The sequence below is a fragment of the Falco punctatus genome (assembly GCF_963210335.1).
Source record: "Falco punctatus genome assembly, chromosome: 12".
In the NCBI taxonomy this organism is placed as follows: Eukaryota; Metazoa; Chordata; class Aves; order Falconiformes; family Falconidae; genus Falco; species Falco punctatus.
In genome coordinates this window covers 6,210,030-6,232,584 of record NC_137592.1, presented here as the reverse complement: position 1 = coordinate 6,232,584, position 22,555 = coordinate 6,210,030, and the positions used below count along the sequence as shown (strand labels likewise).

At 39.2% G+C, this 22,555-nt stretch overlaps 1 long non-coding RNA gene across 3 annotated transcripts in view; it reads left to right on the top strand.

Annotated features, from left to right (window-relative positions):
* The window catches only part of LOC308071978, a 378,690-nt gene that overhangs the window by 40,592 nt on the left and 315,543 nt on the right, over positions 1–22,555 (top strand). The window contains exon 4 of one of the 3 annotated variants that reach the window (XR_013931447.1): positions 4,890–6,294. The exons of the other annotated variants lie outside the window; for them this stretch is intronic. This is a non-coding gene — a long non-coding RNA (uncharacterized lncRNA). The remainder of the gene's footprint in view (positions 1–4,889; positions 6,295–22,555) is intronic. 3 annotated transcript variants of the gene reach the window in all.

Sequence of the window (22,555 nt, the reverse complement as noted above, 5' to 3'; positions counted from 1 at the left end):
ATCATCTGTATCTCACACACATCCACCTAGGAAGGAAGCAGGGGATGTAGCTGGGTATTCTTGCTCATAGCTGTTGGAGGAGTCAATGATCCCTAGTGAGGTGTCAGAAGGAACGCTTCTGGAAAAGTTTTAAAGTGTCGGAAGCTGTTTGCTCAGTGAAGCTTTATCTGTGCCTCAGGACCTGGAGGGACTTGCAGCTCCTGCTGTCTCAGTCTTGACTGCTGTCAGTGCGTTGCGTAGCAGGGTTAAAGCTAAAAGAAGAAGAAAATCTGAACCCTGCAAACACTGCTTCATTGCTGTGGCTCCCATCAGCTACCTTTACACACAGTCTGTGATTCCCTTTATGTAGTTTAAAAAATAGTCTTATTACAGCACCAGGAATTTAACTCATAAAGGGAAATGGTTTGCTGACTAGTTTTTAAATGCTCTGAGCTGCTTACAAGGTTTAGGAATGACGTGAGAATCTCCAGACTTTACTTTCGTTTCCAGTGTTGCTTGGATCTGTATGTGCAGGTGCCTGTTTGCTATGATGTTATGCTGAAACATGCAAACTGATGTTCTTGTTCTTATATTGATTTGCTTGGTCAATTAAATTAATGTAAAAAATGTAGCTTTAAGGGTAAAAATGTCATTGGTAAAAGGCATTGCTCACCAAAGTGCGTTCCTCACTTGCCAACTACTACTTGGCAGGAATGAGCAGGCAAGGTCATTAGTTTGGTACTTTCTGGAGAAGGATGCAGTGTACTTCATACAAACTGCAAAATCCAGGGGGATGCCAGACTACCAGTGTAGAGTCATTTTGTTTGCTGAGCCACAGGGGATGTTAAAATTCTGTAGGTAATTTCTCTACTTTAAACAAATGTTCTTACTGTGTAGCTTGCAATTCACGCAGGGCAGATGCCCAGAAGAAAACAAAACTTGATGAAAACTGGACTGTCAATCAGCACTGAGTGTGCGTCTCTAACTTGAATTACATCCACAGTACTTGCTCCTGCAACTGTGGGTATGTAAGTTGGTTTGAATTGATTGGTCTAAGTGTATGAAGTACTCTAGCAAACAGAGAATTCCTCAGGAAAACTGTTTGTCATTGGAGGGAATTCTTTAATCTCATTGTATCTGTGTAAGAAAAAGAGTTTCACAGATAAAGAAATGGAAGTTCTTTCCAAGCAGAAAAAAATATTGCATAATCAATAGTAATTAGATGGGATAATTCTAGTGATTTGATCGTAATCTATGGAATATACAGGGGAGTGATCTACAATCTTTATTTCTAGTGGTTCTTAAATCACAAGTTGAACCTTGCAATATAATTACCAAGGCTTCAAAAGTAAAGACAGTTATAAACCAAAATATTTTAAAGCAAAAATAACTTAGGCTTCATAGAAGCTAAAAGAAAAGGAATACTGAAATTCTCAAGATTCCAGGAGCTGGGGCTTTTCTTTCTTTTTTTCTTTTCAGAAAAAGCCCACCCAGTATCAGAATAAGTAGCAAAAATCGTAAGTGTGGCAATCCTCTTGTCACACTGAATTTCCTGCACTTTTTTTTTTTTTCTTTAAACAGATGATGGCCCTGGTGAGAGGGTGAGACTGTGTACAAATGTTTGTGGTTTAGAGCCCAGTTTTCCAAAGAGAAGTCCAGAATACACAATACGTCACCTGTTTGTACTCCAGCTCCATGAGGCAACTAAGACAGAATTATACAGCGTTTCCAGATCAGCTTTCCCATGGGGCTGTAAAGCTGAGTTTTGGTCTCCGCAATACACAAAAATGTTTCCCCACATGAATTAAAATATTACTTCTTGGCTGTACAGCATGCTACAGGCTTTATCCACTGGTGTTACACTTTTATACTGTTTTAACCATTCCCAAACTAAGGTGGGGAGCATGGGTTTGCCAGTGCAGTAGTAATAGTCTGCCTTTGGCTGAGGAAGTATTTGCATTTCTTGCTATTACTGCTAAGCAGATTATTCACTGTTTATGTGAAGAAAATGTATAATGTCTTGCAAGGTTGTAATATACCTAAGGAGAGACAGAGGGGATTTTGCCAAGTGGGGTTCTTTTATGTCCATTTTTATGACTGGCTTCGGGAGCAGCAGAAATCAGACCCAGTGTGGGTGGCTTTATTTGATATGTGAGTTTAGAGCCCTAGTGAATACCTGAGCATGACAAAAGAAGGATTGCTATAGACTTCAGTAGCATTGGAAGATATCCAGTGAATAGTACCAACAGAGACTACTAAAGTTAGAACTGATGCTGGCATGTAGCTCTTCCTCTGTGCATTTCTCCTAGAACTTACTTTCAGTCTGTGAAGGGAAGACTTAGCCTGTGAGAATGAACAATTTTATGATGGTACAGAGATTCTCTATGCTGACCATCAGCAGGAGAATCAGCTAGTGTCAGACGTCCCAATGGGCATGCTTATTCTGCCCCATAGTCATCTGTATTGGGGCATCTGTTGGCTCCTTTCCCACTTGTGCTCCCTTGGCCCTGCTCTGAAGACATACGTGACATGTAGGCCAGATGCTGGCTTCCAAAACATGGAGTAAGTCCAGCAAAAGTAGTTTAGAGCAGGCCTTCTCCTGTGTCAGATTTCTGAATACAAACACGGAAGGAGCATGGAGCATGAGTATTACATACAGAAATGAAGAAGCTGGCAATAGATAGCTCAGGTTTTTTATTACAGCTTTTATACATTTACGTACTGTGTAGTTCCATTGATTATTATTACATTTTTAGGTTTTACAGCTATTTCTAGTTCTTTAGTTGTAAAAGGTCCTTGGCCAGGTGGCTTTCAGCTCTCAAGTGATATCTATATGAGATAAGCTGTGGTCATATTTTCAGACACATTGTGGTCGTATTTTCAGTCAGGAATTACGGCAAGAATAAGACCATTCTTCTCCCTTCTCTAGTTAGAAATGTTGGACAGAGGCATCTTTCTGGTGTCATTTCAAATTTGTTCATTTTGGAGTGGACAATGGACGGTGTCAATCATGCTGCTGTGTCAGTAGAGCAGAAAGACTAAACAAGGAGGGGAATTGATGTGCATACTTATACTCAAGGGAGTATATACAGTGCAAATAAACGGAGAATGCAGGTTACTTGGAGCCACTGAGCTTCCCTTTGTATATCAGATTGTGATTTTTGGCTTTTGAAGGCAAGTAGGTGGGCAAAATAGTGCAAAGGAGAGATTTTTTTTGTTAGCCAGCTCCAAACTTGCCTTTGCCAAGGAAATAACTTTAAGTAGAAACGGAAACCCAGTCATATACAACAGTATGTTGAATTTCAAGGCATGGAAATGTTGTATGAGAGTCAGAGTCCATGTTTGCTTTCTTGGTGGGTTTTTTTCCCCTGCTCTCTTAAGGAGGAAAATGGAATTTAGAATGGGGAAAAGAGGGAAGAGAAAGAGCTGGCAGAACTGATAAAGCAAAACTTATAGACACTATCTGACAATAATATGCATTGAACTGTCAACAAAGGGAATGCTAAATAAATACGCAGTTCTTACCAAGTGCTGCTGGCTAGATTTATTTTGGTTTTGTGGTTTTTTTTTTCTGCCCTCAGTGTTTTTGCTAATTATAAGCAGCAGCACCAAGAATATTTAATTCTGTTGAAAGGATGTGTGGTTTTCTGGGTGGTGGGAGTAAAGTAGCTAGGCGTACTACAGAGGTGCAGTGTCCTGAAGTAAAGGTTTTAAAGCATTCCCTGTCCATCTGAGCGAGCACCTTGTGGTGTTGGGACTTTATATATAGCTTTACCACTCAGGCCAGCTTTAGGGTGTTCTCTGCACATATCCTTATAGTTTCAATGATATATCTCCATAGTTCAGCAAGATGGATTAATTTATGCTAGGATGAATGTCCTTATTAAAATTTTCTTTGTTTTGATGATATATCTGTACTGATTTTAAAACCTAAATGCAGAATGCTGTTCTAAAAAATCAGTGACCCTTGTACAAAAACTGTGGAGTCTGGAGCTGTGTGAATATCATAGAATCACAGAATGGTTTGGGTTGGAAGGGACTTTAAAGGTCATCTAGTTACTGCTGCCCTGCCATGGTCAGGGACACCTTCCACTGGGCTGGGTTGCTCCAAGCCGCATCCAGCCTGGGCTTGAACGCTGCCAGGGATGGGGCAGCCACAGCTTCTCTGGGCAGCCTGTGCCAGTGCCTCGCCACCCTCACAGTAAAGAATTTCTTTGTTGAATATCCTTGTTCCCATTGTTCTACGCTGTGGTCATGTCTATCTGCTTCTGGAGACATCTGCTGTAACCTAGAGGAGTTTACTGGTATAAGTGTGTGTGTGTGTGGTGTCATCAGCTTTTTTGTCAGCCTCTTTGGGAACTTTAAATATTTGTCAGAGCAGAAAGTGGAGGAGGAAGCTGGGACACTACTGAGTTTCCAGCAGATGTTTAAGCCATATGGAGCCCTAGGCAGCTTTCACATCCTTTATACAATTTTCAAGGCTGAGACTGACACTGGATGCTCTGGGAACATGAACTGTCCCTTTTTCTCCCTGTCTCCACCTGAGGTGCCAGTTGGAAGTCTTCCTGAAAGGGTTGCCCATAGCAAAATAGGTCAGTCTTAATTCACTCAGCTCATTCCACTGCAGCCAGTCGAATCTCTGTGAAAAGACAACTTGAGACTAGTTACGTGGGTACAGACTTCTTGTAAAGTACTAAGAGACAAGGCCCAGAATCTTGCAGCCTTTTATTTTTTTTAACCTGGAAACCCCTCCAAAGACTTAATTTCAGAGACAAAGTCTTATTCTATCAAGGTTTAAATAAAAATAAAATCTGTTCATGACTCTTTAGAGCATGTACAGAGCTTTACTATTGGCAGGAACCAAGACAAAGTTTTCAATCTAATTATTTTAATTCCTGTTTTATTTGTAGGGAGGTGGCTGCAAAGAAATGATGTGGATTCTCCAGTGAAGATGTGCACTTTGGTATTGCCTTCAGGAGTGCCATTAGTTATTCAAATTAAAGGTTCTGATGTGTTACTAGGAACAGCTGTTTTATTAAACTCATTCATTCAAGATACAAATGATAAAAGACAAAAAATGATACAGAAGATTAAAGATAAGCCTTTAATCTCATCTGCTGATCAGTGACAAGTCAGCAAGTTCACTAAAGGTATTACCAGCTGAGGAAATGTGTATTTGCTGCTGCTAACACAGTCAAAACAAAATGGGAAGTTTTTCTTTATTGCTGTGGAAACATTCTCCAAACTGTGAAGTGGATCCTGTCCCAGACTCATTTTGTGTCTCATCTGCTATATATGTGAAGAAAATGTTCAAGGTCACAGGTAGCGATTGTTATGCATATCAGTAACCTGTACCAGTTTCAGTTGGATTTGGGGGAACAGGACTCAGGCCTATCAGTTCAGGAGAGGGTTCATGGCATGTAGGGGTCACAGTACTCTGAGTGCCAGAAGTGCTGGCACAAGACATATTTTTAAGTCCTTGTATGGACTTGCTGTGTAATTCTTGCAGGCTTGCAGTACCACAGAAGCTGCAGAGCAATTCTGTCAGAGAAACTCCCACTGAAATACTTGCTGGCAGAAAATATTAATATTGTAGAACTAATTAAGTTTCTGTTATAACTGTGTATGTATAGATAATGATCTGCTGATGGCGAGTAGTAATTTATGGTTATAAAGCTGAACCAGCTGAGCCATGATGCCTGTAGTCTAAGAATTGTTCTGTGGTCACAGAGACTGGTATCTCCAGATAGTATCTCAGGTTGTTGTCTGTCTTCTTGCTGACTACAAAGGGACAGGATGCTCCAAACTTAACCATCTCCTTTAAGTTTCTAACTGTAAATATCATGAAGCTGCCACTAGGGATTTCTTTTTTTCTCTCTCCGTTTTTCCTTTTTTAATGTAAAAAAGCTTAAAAAAAATTAGAAAATATTTTTACAAAGCACAGTCAAATTATAATAGCATTTTCTTCTTTCTCCTGCTGCTGTGAAGGATAACACAATTTCTTTTTCTTTGCACACTGCACGTGAGGCTGAACCAAACATTAAGTTTATAGTAACTATGGCTGGAAAATGAAAGAACCAAAGTAATGCTGGCCTTTGGGATTCAGGATTGGAAGGAAAAAGTGATGGCACTAGTCATAGCCTTGGCATTTCAGACTCAGAGCTGTGGTCTTTTAGGGTCATGTCTGCTCAAATGATCTTCAACTAGCATGTCAACAGCAGCAGTATTTGTATTTTCCAGGTTGATTCTGCCTTTGATGATCTGTTTCTACCTGGTATGCTCAGGAAAAGACAGCTCTGCATCACTTCAGATTTGGTAAGTTTCTTTGGGGTGGGAGAAACCAAAAGACTTAAGCTGAAAGCTCAAACCTAGCATGGATCTATACCAAACCAGATAAATGCTCTGAGACAACTGCCCACCTGTATCCTGATATCTCTGAAGAATGGCAAAACTGTGGAATATATTAGATAGGCAATCCAGTGAGTCTAGCTAGGCTTTTATATGATGGGCCAGCTTCATGGTGTCATGGTGCCATTTCAGTTCCCTCAGAGCTGCTTAAAGTTAAGGCTTGGTGGTTTGGAAAAAAAAAAAAAAAAGGTAGATGGTGATCTGTTGACACACAGTGCAGTGTTTATTCTGCCAGTGAGTTGTCACCATAAAGGTCCTCAAAACAGTAGGCCTGGAAATAGATGTTTCTTTGGTTTTAGCAGCAGCTGGGTGGTCTGACTCCTCAACATTGTTACCCATTACTGAAGACCACTGTATAAAGGTAAGTGTCCAGAAAATGAAGTACGGGAGTATGCACTTCCTTACATGAAAGTACATTCATTTATACAATTTTTGCCTTCCCTACATAGTTAATAGTAGTTCCCACATGTAATGTTTAATGGTTTGAGTTGCTGGAAGTGCACTGAAATTTAGTCTTCAAAATCAGAGGCCTAAAACACATGGAACATAGTTGTTGTTGTTATTATTACCGTTATGTCAGCACTGAAGTAAGCTGTCATCGCTTTTATAGCTGAAAACTATCCTTTGCATGGTTACAAAGGCTGCACGTGGGGCTGGTCAAGGAAATGGAAGAATACTTTTGGGAAGTACTTTAACATTCCCAAAGTGGAATAGTGGTGCTTTTTCCAGGGTTTTAAGTAGAACTGCTCTCTTGCTATTCCGTCTGCTGCCCCATCCCACCACCCCAAAATAAGTACCTAATACAATCTAGATACTGAACCAGTTTATAGTTTTTAAAAATTCAGTAATCGTGAAAAGTGAAAAGTATTAGGTATGTTTTTGTCAAATACATATGTTTGTACTGAAAAATCCTGCCAATTCTATATTTACATACATAGATAAATATATATAATGTGTTAGCATTGATGTTGATGTATACAGACACTTTTGGGACCTTGTTTGTTATCCTAGTAATGGGTATAGCAGACCAACTTCTGAGACTCAAGTATGAAAATATAATTGCTGTGCCACAATCAGAGCTTGCTATTACCATGCTCCACAGCATTAAGACATAGTGGAAGAAGTGATACAGACATGTACAGACTGTGTTACACAGAAATGTAATCTTGCCAAAGCTGAATCATCTAAAGGGTTGGAATTGATCTGAAGTATATACTTTCCAAAAAAAGTCTGCTGAAGATTTTCTCATATCAATTGTCACGACAATAGGTGGCACCCTTATGCCAATAAACATCATCATGTTTAACTTAACTGGGCTTCCTTGGACTTACCTACAGCAATTCCTTTAACCAAAATTATTGGAATTAAAAGCAAAAGAAAGTCATCATAATATTCATTAGGGAAATGGGGGATGTGCCTGGAAAACAAACATGTGAACTCCATTCTGACTGTTGAGTTTAATGCATGACTTAACTAGCAGTACTGTTCTGTTGAGGAATTTGAGAATATTGAGTATGGGCATGTATTGAGTGATGCACACAAACTGTGTAAATGTGTGCTTTATAACTGAGGATTTGGTTCCTTTGGGGTTACTTCAGAGTGCAAGAGAAACAAGATGTGTCCGGTTTCATGTGCTCTGTTACACAAACATTTGGGTGCATGGGATATCAAGATGATTTGAAACTACACCTGTGCAAAACCAGAAAGGGAATCTTACAATAATAGACTTCTCTTGATAGAGTTTTTGTTACATTTACTTCCAAGGTGAGCCAAAACTTGGGGAAAAATATTAACCAAACTTTGTCAAGCCACAAGCATTTTGGCTTGTGGTTTGGATAAATGTTCAGGTCACTTCTTCCTGTGCCCCGTCCTTATTCACTGATCCTCTGCTAAGACTGAAAGGCAATTAAGAAGAGGTAGAAGACAGAACATTAAAAATGCCTAAATGTCTTGTAGAATGATGAAAGGATGCCACATTTTAGGAAGTGTGAAAAAACATCTGCTTTTGTGTATTGATTTTGCTGATATAATTAGGTATAAGAAGAGAAGTTTTGCTAAGCATAAATTTTATGCTTTTTTTTATTTTCATGAAAATAAGAGTTTAAAGTTCTGATGTAATTCTGAGGACATAAATTATCTTATGCCTGCAGATGGCCCATAAAATTTGCAAAGCCTGGACCATTTATAAGCTGGAATTGCATCAGAAAAAACTTCAGAACTCATTGAACTTTGCTAGTCTTGGCAATGTCTCTGTTAGGCTTTTGCTGGCATTTTGATTCATCTGTACCTTGCAAAAGTAACATCTTATTGTGGAAATGCAAAACTGAAAGGGAAAAATATTTTTGAAGGAATTGATGGAGCTAATGAGGTTTCATTCTAATTTATGAGATTTAACACAGCTGTTCTCTTAGCTAGAATTTTGCTGAAGTAGCTATGATGATGTAGGGGAAATTAAAATGTCCAGTGTTTCATGAACTGTTATTTATTTGGACCTCTCTTCATTTCCCTTTCATCATCTCATGCTGATTTTTTCCAAGGTTTTTTGCAAAGCAGTGTAATACCTGGACAAGTTCTATTCATTAGGATTAATGTTGTCTCCAGGCTTTGCTGCTAAAATGGAATTTTGATTTCTGCTTAGCATTTCCTCCTCAGCATCGATGGATCTGGTTTTAGACAGGTGGTTACAGACCCTATAGGACCAAGAGGCTATTGCAAGTCAGTTAAGTTTATCACATTGCACTTAAATGATATTAAATGAAGATGCTTTACCAGGTACTTTCATATGTTCATCTTGGACTGACAGATATCCTGTTGCCACTGTTAAGTTTGTTTCTATTCCTTGAGTTTCACAGATGGGAAAACTCATGGGAAGAAAACGAAGTCTTTTGTAACAATGTCATATTTTGCAGCTTTCTATGAAAATACAAATCCTAGCCTGATTGTACATTGGTTTATGTTTAAAAGTCTTTTCCTGCATCTGTAAATTCCATTGCTTATAACATAAAAACAGTTTAAGGAGCTGTACCCCTCTCCAACCTTTTATGTGTGTGAGTGTGCATTCTGCAGAAAAGCTGCATGTTTCTGGGTAGAAATAATTGTAATACAGTTTTGGGGGATTGGTATTGTGCTTTTTTAAATAATCTTTTCAGTATCAGTGAGAAAGAATGTAGAGCTCTAGATGGAAAGTCTGTGTCAAAGTTGCTGATAGGACTCTAACCTGTTTGGAGACTTGTGCCAGCAGTGAAGAAAAAAATAATTTTATTTTTTTTTTACTGTTCTATTAAGGTGGGTGAAAGCCATTTCATGGCAACATGTATCTTTGGGCACAGGGAGGAGGGAAAGGCTTGCTAAACCAAAACTCTTCCAGTGAGGCTGTTGTTTGGTGGGAATATGTTCTGCTTTTTTATGGGCAAATAATTGGAATTAGAAAAAGAAAAAAACTCGATTATCTTTTCATCTTTCATTTGATTATTTTTTGAGAGCATAAAATGTTATTCATCCACAGTTTCTGAAACAAAAAGGATGAGAAAGTAATCTATATTTTGAGGGAACTGTGCAATGGGACTGTATGGAAACCTCTTCCATATTCCATTTTGCTTGCACAGTTGGAGCCCTGTTTATCAGGCTATGATTATTTCCCCTGATATTTTGCATATAAAAATCACTCATATCTAACAGAAGCTGTCAGACTCCTGAAGAGCAGTGGTAAAAACTAAGCACTGACTTTGGACCAGAAGGTACCATCTGTCTTTAAATAGTACTTTTCTTCCAAGAAACCGTCTCTTCATCCCGATGCATAGGAAAAACCACCAATCATGCACTTGTTGTAAATTTTCCTTTCCTCATGATAGAAAGACTGTCAAAATGGTGGTGACAAGGTCATCAATGTGGAATACTTTTTCATCCTGGGGAATCACTTACTGTGTGGTCCAGGACCTTGTCCTGTTTCCACTGGAAAAAAAGACCTTATCGTGGCAGCAGATGCCAAGTGAAAGAGTGTAATTTCTGGTCTGCCAGCTGTTTATGATGAGGTGTAGATTTAAGTTTAGACCTTTGTGGTCCTTTGTGAGTGGACAGTGTAGTATGACTTTGGTTTATTCATTTGAAAAGGTCCCTGAGGCTGTTAATGAGACATAATTAATGTGTCTTGGGAATGTTCTGATGGAGGTATTGTGGCATCCTTCTGGAAACTGAACTATATTTTGGCTTACTTAGCTCCCAAACATTATTGATATAGCTTGTTTACGTGGTGAGTCCAAAGTTAAATAGCAAAATATTTAAAATACAGGTTCTAACTCATGTTTCATGTCTCCTAATACTATGTTCAGTTCCTAAGGATGCAGTTGCTGTCTTGAAAAATCAAAGTAAGTTGGACCTTTTTTGTCCAACATTGACCTATTAGGTTGTGACAGTGAACAGAAGTCCTTCAGAGCAGCAGAATCATACTTTGTTGCCTCACTAGGAGTAAGGAGGAGTATTCTGTTTCATCATGTGCTTTATTCTGGAGTAGAAACAGATTGTGCAAAAAGTGTTATCAAAACGCCGTCAACCTTCCCTTCCTGCAAGCAGCAGGCCTCCAAAGGGAATCGGGAAATACAGAGGAACACACTTAATTCTTGGAGGGTAGAGGGAGCGCTCTACATGACCTGTGTGCACATTCTTCCTGGGCTAAGTGCATGTAGAGCTGACTTGCCATGTTCATGTTATACAGCACTTAGTCCTGGGCTTCATATTGTCTCTCCATGGTGCAGATGTTGCAATTACTTGTGGTGTTTTTATAGCTCAAAATATCTTAAAATACTCTATGTAGGGCCTGTGCTGTAGCCCACCAGAGTGAGGATCTTAAAGCATGGAATTGTCACAAGCCCTGGTGCATGCAATGTTGTTGTCCAAGGATAGAAATCTTGCTGGAAAAATGGAGCCCTACATATGGAGGATGGAGACAAAGTTTCAGCAGTCTCATTCACTATGTTTCTTGAGAACGTTCCATGAAGTGAACTGTAGCCAGAGTTGCACCTGCATTTTGTTTCTGAAGGAATTAGCTGACTCCAAGAGACAGCCTGGAAGGAAACTGATGTTTATGTAACGTGTGTGATTGGGGAACAGGAGTTGTGGCTGAACTGGGAATTCTTGATTTTAAGGTGTATATATATCCAGTTAATGCTGAAGATAAGCTCCATGAAGCAATGGAGCACTGGTGTTGTGAGGGACAGAGAAAGGAAGAAATGTCTTCCTATTACAGGTGGTAAGAAAGGAAATACTGTTTGCCTAGAGCAAGATACTGTTGAACTTACAAGTTGAGTTCAGGGAGGGTGGAAGGACAAACATCTTAACATCTGAACTTTCTACATGATTACAGAAGCACTCTTTGCAATCCTCCTGATTTTAAGAGTTTTTAACCGCAGTCTACTAGGAGTTGAGTCCAGAAATACATGATTGATCATTCACAGGTATAAGTGAGGTATCATTTATCAGGGGTATATAAATGCAGTATTCTATACAGGCTTGGAAAGGTCAACCTGTTTTGAGGGATCTTGCTTTCTAGTGATTCAGATATGGGATGAATATGTGGATTCTTTCTTTCTGTATAGCAGCTTCTCTAAAGCTTGTGTTTCCCGATCTCCCAAAGTACATTAGTATATTGGGGATAATGCATACACATTATTTCATAAATGTTTAAGAATTTCTAAAATCCAGATCTTGCCTAATCTAGTGGATTAAACATTAGAATTACAAACACTGATGGTTCTAAATACTATTTTCAACTTTGCTCCTGATGGGACCGAATTTAGAATGTCTAGAGCATACTGGCATTGGTGCTGGCACTGACCTCTGTAATTTTCATAGTTTTTCTTCAAGACACATTATTTAGATTTTTCACAATGTAGTCACTTTTTGTGCTTTTCTTTTTTTTCATATCTGAACATAGAAGAAATAATTTCAAATTAATTTTTAACGGGTTACTATAAGAAGGTTGTTCTGACTTACAGAGTCCAAAGTTTAGGAGTCCAAAATATTTACAGAAGTAAAGGCCATGGTGTATCAAGCACTTAAGAACCCTTCTTCATAGGAAAGAAAGAGCCTATTTACAGCTCATCTGTACATACACAATGTATGAAGTATTGTGGCTTGCTGATCATCTGGTAAAATTTTATATTATATAAACCAGCCAGATTGTGTGGTTTGCAGGGAGTTGCAAAACTAAATGAAGCACATTCAAAATACATTTCTGGTCTAATTGTGTTTTCCAAATTCATGTATTAAACATGAATATAATAGCCTGAGTTTCAAATCCAACAATGCTCTCCTTAGTACTCAGTATCTTTGTTTTCAGAGTGTTAGGAGTTTCCATGAGTTACGCTGTAATCATAGCATACAGAGATGGGGGGGTGTAGTCGGACACTGGACTTCATGGAGCACTCTGAGCGCTCAGGAAATTTTGAGCAATATGAAGGTTAGAGGTAATGTCCACATTTGCAAGCTTCATTAAAAGTTTCTCAAGGATTTGAATTTCTCAGCTCGGTGCTCAGATTTAAATTCCTGACTTTAAGTATGTAAGTACTTTTATAGAAATAGGTCTTAGAGTCACTGTGATTTAGCTCACTGTTTTCTGCTTGTGAGCTGTGAACTTTGCCTGTTGAGACAGTAAGTTCTTTGGGGCACAATCTCCTCTGTGGATATATAGAGATTCTTGTGTGAGGGACTCAGCTCATGAGGACAGGACCTCCAATTTTTTCCTCTTTAAGTGAACATCTCTCTCTGGTAGGAGAACTGAGATGTAAATCAACTGAGTGTGTACCAGTTTTTAGGCTAGGACAACCTGCCTAGGCCTGGAAGCCTTGCAATGATCTAAATAGTTGCAGGAGATGCCTAATTGCCCAGTTAAGTAGCTGCAGGAGTAAGGTATGCTTAGCCTTCTGTAAGAGTGTACAGCTTCTGAAGGGCTTAGACAAACTTTTGGCTTTCCCTTCACAGCAGTACAGCAGAGGTGCTAAGTGCTTTGTTGATGCCATGGAACAGGTCACCTCTTGGTATCTCCTCTTTCTGTTACCTCCATGTTTACTAGCGAATGCTTAAATAAGGCATGGTAGCCGTGCTAATCTTCAGACAATCCAAGTGCCTTCATGCATCAGACATTTCCACAGGACCTGTGGGGACGCAACAGTAGGGTTGACCACTAAAATGTGCTGTTTTATTGGACATGGGCAAACAAATAAGGTTTTGGTCAAAGTGGTTAACAACGACCAAATTGGCATGCCACTTGCTCATTTTTCTGAAAGTTTTGTGTGTACTAGGGAGCTTTGGGCTTAGCTGGAAACCTTGGATGTTGTTAATGAGCCACTGTGCTTTGCTTATGAGCCTTCAGTGTAAGGTTGAAAGGTGAAAGAAAGAAATCCCAGACCTGCACACCATGCTACAGATTACACATATTTATCATGCACAGATCTCTGGAAAAGTCTCCCCTCAAGCTGACACAACACTGACAGCCAGATGTGCAACTCAGATCAGAGCAACAATGAAAATAGACTGTGGTTTACAACTGCTTGCAACAATAAACAAAGCATATCAAAGGATCCCCCCAAAACACACTTTCTCTGTAGAAACTGACATGGTTTTATTATTCTGGTCTCTAACTTTAAAGCATTTTTGTCATTTCTGTAGAAGAAAAATTAAATAGTTGTAGATTCCTACCAGGGACAATTGTCAGGATCTGGACTGGGCTTACTGGTCAGCCACATCCATCCCAAAGAGCTTGTGTGCATAGTCAGCAAAAACTTCCTTAAGGAAGGTGTTACTTGCCAAAATCTACTTTCTTAAATTTGTGATGCATTTTTATAGGGGCATTACTTACATAAGGCTTTTCCCACGGCCCCACACAAATTGTTACAAATGTCATTTTAGGTAGCTTCAGTTGGACTGTGCAATATTCAGTCCTTCACTTAACTGATGGTGAGTTCTTCTGTCTGGTTAACAGGATGAAAACAAGTGTGTCTCCATACCTTCCAAGCAGATGTTAATTGCTTTTTACAGGTAGACACAATTGTAGACACAAATATCACAATATGGCATGACAAAATGCCACAAGAAGCCTTTGAAACACATTTCAATATGTAAGCATTTAAAATGTGTAAGGTGTAAACTGGAAGTGTTGCCCTATAGAAGGATTAATTCAGGTTTTCAAATGGATCTGAAAGACCTAACCAGTGAAGGAAAATGAAAAGAGCAGCTTTAATGGGAAAACAAGTAAAGCCCCTGTTTCAGCTTGCTTTTTTCCTGAATATATTTTAAATCTTTAGCATTTTTTTAGCCTCCAGATTTCTAGAAAGTTGAAAGATGCCTTTCTCCAAGGCTTGTGTCATCTTACTAGGAAAGCCATGGAAGAGGACTCAGAATGTCTTATATTATACAGCTCTATCATTACGTGATGTTGATGTGAAATTCTTTGCTAAAGTGTTCTGGCAGTAAAGTTAGAGAAATTTATTCCCTAAATTGTTTCAGCTGATCAAGCAAAATTTGGAATTCTCTCTATGTCCTGAAACTTCAGAAAGTTTGGGTTTTGGTTTTTTTTTTTTTTTTTGTTATCCTGACTCAGTCTAACTGTTGTCGCTTTCTTGGAATCTTTGTGGGCTGAAATACTTGGATATTTTTACTTTTGCAGACCTCTGCATTCTGCCATGGAATTAAATGTGACAAAATTTTAGTTGTATTTTGTTGCTTCAGAATAGTTCCCTGCAAGGCACTCTAGGTGCAAAAGATGAGACAAAATAATTGTTCTTGGATTAATTTCTTCTATTTTGTGCCTCCCCTTTTTACCTTGGTGTATTACTTCTGCAAGGTTCTTGGTTTTCCTGAATCAAGGTAGGAATAATCAGGCAACAAAATACATAGATGATAATTTCACCCATGTATGTCAGGTCTTCGGATTTCATATGACCATGCACAATGTCATCATTTCTTTGCTTCTCAGAGGTCACAGTTTAGGAAGCCGGCTGTTAAGGAAAGATATCAGAAACAGAATGCCTGCAAAGTAATCTGTGAGTTCACTGAATTACAGGAGAATAGAAGGAGGTTTTGTGCACAATACCGAGAAGCTAAATGATACTCCTTTCAGCAGCCTTTGCCTCAGGTGGATGCTACCACCTGATAACTAATCAGAACTTGCTCTAACACTGAAGATGAAGCTCTTCAAGAAGGTGAGGTGCAGGAAAAAAATGGTAAAAGCAATCCAAACAGATCTGCCTGTTAAAGTTAGTGGCTATGAAATTCAGAATGTGGACAGTTGTGACGTTTTTAGGTTTAAGATGAAGTTAAAATGTTCCGCAGGTAGAGACAAGGACTGCGTGCCCCCCTCTCCAGGCTATAGAGATACTTTTGCTCACTGTCCTGGAGACTCAGAGAGCTTGACACTGTTCATTGCACAGGGACATGGCTACAGAGAGTTAGTCCTGGCTGCAAAGTGAGAATGCAAGCTTAAGCATGAGACTGAAGAAGACCTAGAACCTATGCCTCCCACTTTCTGGGGATATACTGTTCCTGATGTCACCTGTGGGAAGAGCAGATAGTATCTGCTGGGAGTCTTTATAATCATCTGCATATGTATCATTACTGCTGTAGGTAAGCCATTAGCTGTCCCACTGTGGCCCTCTTTTCCCAATATTCCTGATTGACTGCAGACTTGTCAATGAGTGGAGGTGTGGTGAAAGCTGGGGTGCTTTCCTTAACTCACTGGATAGTCTTTATATGCTGCAACAGACAAGCTCTTGTGGTCATGGGATTAAAATATTACAAGCTTTGTTTTGAAACAATGACAGAAGGAATGTTTGTAATGACTCCTTGTACAGTGGTTTGTGATTTAGCTCATGTCTGGAAACCACAGTTTCTAGATTGCAGGACAGCTCATAGCTTGGGAATTTCCGAAGTGACTATTAACTGGAATGTCAGTTTATATAACTGTGTCTGTATGAGTTCAAGTTTTGTCCTCTTACAGGTGGCAGTGGTGCTTTGGGCAGTGGAAGGGAGAACAGGATAAGACCTCTTACCATTCATTTCGCATTGGTACAGTGGAAATTCAAACTTTGATTCTCACCCACCATATCCGGAATTAATCTCTCTGGCAAACCAAGTACAATCATGGCAAGAAATTATTTTTGCTCCACTGAAGCCTTTCCTATGAGGTTGATCTATCTTCTTACGAGGTCAATGGAAAAGCCCTTGTAGGCTTCAGTGGGAGTCAGAACAGCTCTAAGTGGGCTCTGTAGGTTCTTCAAGTCTTAAATAGATGCAAGGGCCTCTGTTCCACTCTGAAGTTAATTCTAACTAGACACTGCAAAATGTATAGGATCAGAAAATGCGTAGGGTGTTTGAGAGCCTTTGCTAAGAATGAGAAATAGCATCTCTGTTGTGTCTCGGTCATATTTTTTATTCAGTGATTACCTAAGGTAAGACACATAGTCCTTGCAGAATACCATGAACTGAATAGGTAACAGCAAGAAGTGACTTCATTCTGACCCTCTAGTCCTATAGAGGAAGCTGCACTGCACCTGTACATTAAGTACCTAACCTCAGGCAGGAGGCATGGCTTCAGACACACCTCTCCAATTAACTGGTTTGCACAATGGTTCTTAGAAATCTCAGGTTAAGATCTCTGCATCTTTTTTCTTTGCCTTCATTGTACATGAAACTAAGGTGCCAATTCAGCACCATAAATGCCAGCCTGTGCAGTGATGCCCAGCTCTGCTGTTTCCTTATTGAATACCTGCTGAAGCAAAACCACACAACTTAATTCTGCAAAACAGGACAGCTTCTTAGTGTTGGACCATGTAAGGCCAAAGAAGACTGAAAGTGAGAGACTATTATTTGCTGAAGACACCGTGAGCCGCAAGAAAATGTGTACACTGCCCTGAACCCTCCTCAAAATTCGGAGCATTTCTGAGCTGACTCTCTGGACAGTAATGAGTGAGAAAAAAACATTAGGAAGGAATGAGAGGCAAGAGGCTGTGTTATAAATGTACTTTGCTTGTTTTGCTTGGGTCAGTGTATTTCCAAGATGAAGATGAAAGAGTCTTCAGGCACTCAAAGCTGTGTGCTCTTCTGCTTTCATTGTCTGCTGCAGATTTGGTGCCTAGGGTATACAATAGAGAAGCCAAGAACAGATGCAGTGCTGTGGCACACTCAGATTGGTGGAACATTAATGAACTTGTGCAGGAGGTGCTTTCAGAGGACCGCACACAGTAACCTGGTGAGGACTCAACTGTGGGCAAACACACCAGTGTAAGAATTGTGAGCCTGAATTTTACCAAAATTGTCTTCCCAGGCTCTCAGAATAGTAATGCTGGTCTAAGTATGAAGAAATAGAAACCCATAATATTACCACTGAATTATTTTTATTTGCTTTCTCATCTCTTTCACTTGAAGGTGGCTAATTATGTGTTGTTTCAACCCATTTGGAACTGAATGCTCTTAGGCTCCCAAATAAAAGGAACACCTAGTTTTCTCCAGTGCCTAATTAGTGCCTTTTTCCTTAGTCACCAGTGATTCTTTGAATTCTTCCTTGTATCTATCACTACTAGAAATCTATGCTTTTAAGGTGAAAGGTCTGATTGGTTCAGTGTCTTTGATTGGTAGAGCCAAATCTTTTCAACAAGAACCACAAGTACTGAAGGATTCCCAACACAGTGGTGACAAATGTTAACATTACAGACGTATTCACTGAAAAGTGGTGCTACTGTAGTAAAAATGGGTGGTGAAAGCTAATGAACCCTGCTGTAGAAAATTAAAAGCTGCATTCATAGCTGAGACCCTTATGTCAGGAAATGTGGTGACCTGCTTTCTTCATAACCATGAGTTAGCAGAGTTTACAGCAGCCTGCTTCAGAACCTGACAAAGATATTTTCCAGAGATCAATTGCTGCTTAGACTCTGTGAATCTGAAGACTACTGGACAAAGAGGGACAGCAATCCTTTCTTCTGGGTAGATCTTGGATTGTTTTGTAAAATGTAGAATTGTGCTAATACCTTAAATATCAGAAAACAAATGAATGAAAGGATTTTAAGATGGATTTTATCTGGACGAGTGGTGCATTTTAATGCATTATAAACATGTAACCCTCATGTCTTTCGCATTACAAGGTAACATAATGTTTTGTTTTCAGTTTACCTCCCACCCTCTAACTGTTGTTCTGTTTTCCATTACTGCAACTTGCAGTGTAAGAACAGAATCATTGAATCATATGAGAAGGGACCAGCAGATCTTATTTGTTTCACCAAAATTCCTTCCATGTGTCGAAGCTTCCTTTTTTCTTTTGCTAATTTTTGTCATATGCTTAATTTTAGTCATTTCTCCCACACATTGGAGGCCAGTATCCTTCCCTCACCACTGACAGGTTTCAGGGCCTTACAAGAAGTAACCAAAGCCTGTTGGACTTACCACATCCTTAGAAGAATGTAATCACTGTGCATAACTAAAAGCTTCCCTCAAAAAGAGGGGAGGGAGAGGAGAAGAGCAAAACAGAGCAGCCAAAAAAGAGGACTTGGGCTGGAGAATGTTATTGGTGATTCAAATTGACAGGCTAAATGGTATGAGAAGAGAGCTAGACAAGAGCTAGATCTCTCACTAATATTGGAGGAACGTATGATTTCAAAATGGCTGACGACATAAAATCAATAAGCTGAATTCAAATGAGGGAAAATGTTGCATATCCAAGGTAAACTGAACAAACTTGTATAGGAGAGTGCAAGGCAGTGTGGGATTTTGAACAGGTTTCTGCTGTAGGCCCTTTGAAGTCTCTCAGAGCTCAAAATCACAGGGATTTCAGTAGGAACTACTGTACACTTCATTTGCTCAACAGTGCGTTTTGTGCATATATGTTTGGGGGCAGGTTTCCAAACATTTAATGCCTCTTTCTTTCCTTTGGGAAAGGATAATTTGGGTCATTGGTCTCTAAAGAACTTTTTCCAACAACGGTTTTGATTTGCTCAAGGAAAGTGAATGGGAATTCTATTAGAAGCAAATGCGTAGCAGAGACATCTACTACTGCCCTTTAACTGCTGGAGACTTTGCTCTTGTGTGTTTTATTCATCTCATAAAAAAAGCTTAGAACCTTGTAAAAAAAATATATCACAGAAAAGATGTGAGACTTAGCACAAATATATACCACACATAGGGTGGTCTTTTATTTGTGTGTATCCAATAAACTTCCTTTTTTTCATGTTGTTTTGCCAGCTTCCCATTGTTTCCTCATATATGAATTTGCTTTGGCTTGGGCCACACTACCTCCATTGCTGTCATAGGCTTTTTCTCTCTCTACAAATTTATAGCTACCCAATAAAAAAAAGAGAGCAAGGATACACTTTATTAGCAGGGCCAAAGTATGTAAATGTTTATAAGAAGTGATGCTTACATTAATCTTAAGTAAACTGTAAGAATGTATAAAACTTAAGTGCTTAATACTTTCTGGACACTACACTTTGGTACAGGATTAGAAATTTTGCTAGCCAAAATGTTAAGGATTAGAGAACTGGAGCTGAGATCCAGCACAGTCCCTTACAAGTTTTGAATATGGAAGGTTTTTAAAACAGTGTTTGAAAAAGTATTTGAAAATATTTGGGTCATATTCACAGCCAGGCCCCAGCGGGATCTTTGCATTCTTCCATTGGGTCAAAGGCCTGTGTTTAGGGAGGTGGAGGACTCAATGTGCTTCCTCATGGCCAGTCATCCATGAGTACAACTACTGTCATATTTGCCTCTGCAGTTGCTGTTCCTCATTCACATCCTCAATGGAGAAGCCAAAGACTCTGGAATGTGGATGCTGAAGCATGGTCTAAATTATCTGTCTTTTGCAAGGCCGAAGTTTGCTTTTCAGCACAGTCTTTAATTGCACAGAAGAAGTTAGGCAGAGTATTGGCACCAGCATGGTACTTATTATCAACGTGGTTTTCATTTAAGAATATATTTTTTCTATCTATCTGAGAATACTCTCCTTTTTAAGATGTTGGACTTTATTTTCTCTATCTAGGATCACTAAAGTCTCTTGCAGAGGAATAATTTATCCATGACCCTCCTCTATCTATTTTATTATGCTATTTTTCATATGAGATGAATTTGTAGTGCTGTCTTTTAGTATAGACGAAAGCTTCCAAGGGTCAGAAAAGCACATGGAAATCACTGTTTTTACCTACTGGGTATTACTGACCTTTGAAAATCATGCCTGTAACCCTTTCTGAGCCCAACAGCTGCAGCTAGACTAAAACATCCTAGAGAAAAGGATGGTTTGACAAACAAGCTCACATCACCATTCTTGTGAAGCACTGCAGCAGCCTCTGTAAATTGATTTGTCTTTTTTTTCCCTTTTTTTTTTTTTTTTCTGAAAAGGAATTTCTTGTTAGGTGAAAACACTTCAAATGGAAGTTATTTCTTTTTCAGTTTTGTTGCAGTTTTCTGTGTGCATATGGGGAAACACTATTTGGCTTATCCAGTGAGATGTCCTTTGCATAACAGCCTAGGTCTGAAAAAATAGATTGTTTTCTGAATGAAAGTTTCAGCAGTTTCTGTTTCATGTCAAGGCATTTGGAATTCTGTTTCTACATGTAGAAATGGGTACATTAAAAAAAAGTGCACTTTTTCCTTCTCTTTCAGTGTGGGATCAGGCTATGTATTTCACTAAAATACAAATAAATCCCAGTGGGTTTTTGAAAGAACTTGATAAACTGTGATTTCTCAAAAATACTTATTGTATTTACTTCTGAAGTCATGATTTCAATAGAAACTCCATGGACATTTTAAACATGTTGCTGATGATGTTGGGACATCTATTAAAAAAAAAAAAAAGGTGTTAAATAAGCTTTAATGATGCACTGTTGCAATACAAAGTGAGCACAAACAGGTCATAAAGTAGGCTGTAATATGAAGGTTGAATGTTTACATGAACAGCATAAACCACTGGGTGTAAAGCACTGCTTTTCCAGTGGCCACTGCTCTGTAAACCTGGCTGGTAAGTAGTCTGCTTCCATGGGATTCCTCCTTGTGGGGCTTCAGTGGGGTAGTGTAGTGGCTGTGCTCTCAAGAGTTATTTCTTATTTGTCGCAGCAATGAAATTTCCATCTCATGACAACTTCCAGGTGTCTGAAATTGCTCTTTATTCTGCCTTGGAATGAAGACAAGTCTACTCAAACCAATGGCTCTTTCACATGCTTTCACAAGAGGCAATGACTTCTGTTTCAAATTGAAGAACTAAAGCCTTTGACCAAACTATCTTTTTTTTTTTTTTTTTTTCCCTGAAAGTGAGTATAAAGTCCTCCTACATATCAGGAACATTACTGTCAAAATCTCTTTCCATGGCACATTTTAACAGATCTGTATTTTTTTATGAAGAAAAGCTCTGTCAAAAATATTCTGACCATCTCCTGTAAACATTTCACAAACATTTTTTAACCATCTTATTTGGATTTGCACTTTCTTCTGGCAGGATTATGCGTCTGAAATGTGGTGTTATTCCTTTGGACAGTTACTGTTTCTGTATCGAAACAGAAATGATACTATCTGAACCTCTTTGGTGCCTCTTCTCACCTCCTTCAATCTGAACCTTTCCCTGTTGCCATCAAGGAATCTTCCCCAATGAAATCTGTCTGTCTCTATATCTATTGCAACTTACTTTCCATGAGATCTGTACTCCTGTGTCCAATTCAGTTGAAATCAGCCAGTGGGTTTAGGAGTTCCTGGTGGGGGAGAGAACACACCCATGCCCACAAACACAACATGCACACATCAGCCTCATTTCCTTTGGAAACCAGCTGAAAACCACAGAAGTGTAAATTACTGCACGTGGTGAAAGGCCTTGGTGAAAGAGGCCCTGTGGTCCAGTCCATGCTCTGAATCATGTTAGTGTCAATGCAGATGAGCTGCAGAGACATCAGGGAGGCCAAGTCCAGGTCCCACAGACTCGGCAGTAAAGCTGTGGCCTTTGGGGTTAAGGTTATGACAAAGGTTATGAGGTCTCCTGGACAAGCAACCCACATGTCTTTGGTCTTATTGGTGATTTATGCTAGTCTCAGTGCAGTTTTTGCAAAGAATTCACAAGAATTACCCTTGCTGACTGCAGAAGCACTGTTCACACTTAACATACTGTTTCTCACTTGGATCTTTTCTCAATGTTCCTGTCTCTCCTAAATGG